The following is a 2,500-nucleotide window of genomic DNA, read 5'->3' as shown; positions in this document are numbered from 1 at the left end:
CACCTGGAAATAAAACTATTTTCTTCTCGTTTCGATTGCCAAATGTAAGCTTGAAGATTAATTCGGGATAAAATTAAGATTCACATGCATACATGATACTTACTAGAAGAAAATTAAGATACAGATGGATTTGCTGCCGTATCGCTTACAAAAAGGGGGGACTATTCTAGAAAACGGGGTACACAAATAATACAGTTTCCATACAATTAACAATATTTATCTAATCTGTCTGCTGGTAACTGATATTTTATTATATATGTACCAACGTTTAATACACAAATGCATCTATGTAATTCCAGAAAATTACATTTCACAGCAAGAGTATTCCAACAATATTTATCTAATCTGTCTGCTGGTAACTGATATTTTATTATATATGTACCAACGTTTAATACACAAATGCATCTATGTAATTCCAGAAATTTACATTTCACAGCAAAAGTATTTTTGGAAAATATAGATATATATGTATGTACATATATATATATATATATATATATATATATATATATATATATGTATATATATATATGTACATATATATTTTTTTTGTTTTTTTGCCACGGACACTACAAAACAAGAAAAAAATAATTAAGTGAGATTTCTTCCCATTGGATATGCCTATTTGACATTCTCAAAACCTAATTAATTCATTTTTTTTTGGTTCCATGACGAGGTAATTCTGGAAGATCTTCACTAATATCTTCAGTTAACAATAATTTTAGTTTCCTCGAAGGACCTGAAAAGTGAAATGCACGTTAACTATTTTCCTTAAACCCTATAAAAGAATTGTCCTTTGTATTCCACAAAAAGGGGGGGAAAATCGGAAATAAAGGAATAAAAATAATGGCAAATAATAACAAAAGCATAAACAAAGACAATCAAAAACACTGAACGATTTTATTTTCCCCCAAAATATCTCCACTTACCAAAATCCCTTTTCCCTTCGCGGAACGGAATCGACTGGGGTTGGCCCGTTTCCTTTCTGTGGAGTTGCCGTAGGAAGGTACGACCGACCAAGGCACACTTCTCCATAAGTAATTTTCGGCTCGGTTTTATCGTCATGGGATTTGGGGGCATACCCCTGCCAGCGACGGCTAGTCTGTCAGCAAGCTCATTCCCTCTGATGCCGATGTGGCTTGGGACCCAGTTGATGATAATTCTTCTACCCTGAGCAAGAATTCTCTGTGCCATTGTGAGAATCGTGGTCAGTAGGTAGATGTCTGTGGGTGAGCTGTGCTGAAGACAGTCAATGGCTGCCCTGGAGTCTGTGTGTATGACCACGTGTCCTTCCCTTAGGGACGCGTGGCCTAGGGCTCCCATGATTGCAACTGCCTCTGCCTGTAGCGAGGAGGCGTTGTCTGTTACCCTCATGGATCGCGTGGCATCCCTTGCTGCAAAGCCGGCGCCTGCAGTGTGGTTCAACCGATCCATCCGTGTAGTATGTTCTACTACCCGGGGGAGTGATGACTGCAATGACCCTGTGGGCTTCTGCCTTTAGGCTAGGCATGAGGTATAGCTTCTTTTTCATTGACAGGCTCATTATGTTGAACTCTATCAGGCTCAGTGCCCACGGCGGGGCTTCGGCAAAGTCGGGGTGGGGGGAGTCCATGCCCTTAGCAAGAAGCTGATGGCGTATCAACACCCTGGCTGTATGAGACAGCCAGGAGTTGTTTGCAAAGAGCTCGTTGTCTTGTTCGAGGCATCTGACTAATTTTTGTCTTAGGCTTGTGTTCCTTGGAGCCTGGATGGCCTTTGACAGGAATTGTGTTGCCATTAGATCGATTCGTGAGTCCAGGGGGAGAAGGTTTGCCTCCATCAGGAGGTTGAGGACCTTCGTCCACCTCGGGGCACCCAGAATGATCCTGGCAGCTTCATTTTGGACTGTTTCTAATTTGTCTGTGTGCTTTTTCTTTGCAGCAATTAGAGCGACTGAGGCATAGTCCACAATGGGCCGGACAGCATGTACATAGAATGATCTTAGTACTTTGTGTCTGACCCCTATGCGTCTCCCAGTCATTGCTCTCATGACGGACAGTCTAGCTTTGGTTCGGTCAACCAGGTACTGGACCTCCTTATGGAAGGAGAGGGTCCGGTCTATCCTTACCCCAAGGTATAGGTAGTCCTTGACCCATTCTAATTCCACTCCCTGGATTTTCAGTCTTGTGCCTCGAACTCTCTGTCTCAGAGCCATGGCTTTGGATTTGGCTGCAGAGATCTTTAGTCCTGTCCTACAACACTCCTCTGACACGAGGTCCAGACAACGCTGGGCTTTATTCTGGCTGCGTGGTCCAGTGGAGGTGATAGCGAGATCGTCTGCATACGAGATGATCTTGCACCCCACTGGGATGTTTATGTTGAGGATGCAGGATGTGCTGCGATAGGTGACCCTCGAATTTGACATTGGCAGTCCTGTTCCTGAAGTAGTCACCTATCCAAGCCAAGAGCTTTCCTCTGATTCCCTTCTGGATCAGGCTTTCCTGAATGGCAAGCGGACTTG

The sequence above is a fragment of the Penaeus chinensis genome, chromosome 20 (assembly GCF_019202785.1).
Source record: "Penaeus chinensis breed Huanghai No. 1 chromosome 20, ASM1920278v2, whole genome shotgun sequence".
NCBI classification, from domain to species: domain Eukaryota; kingdom Metazoa; phylum Arthropoda; class Malacostraca; order Decapoda; family Penaeidae; genus Penaeus; species Penaeus chinensis.
This window is presented reverse-complemented; position numbering follows the sequence as displayed.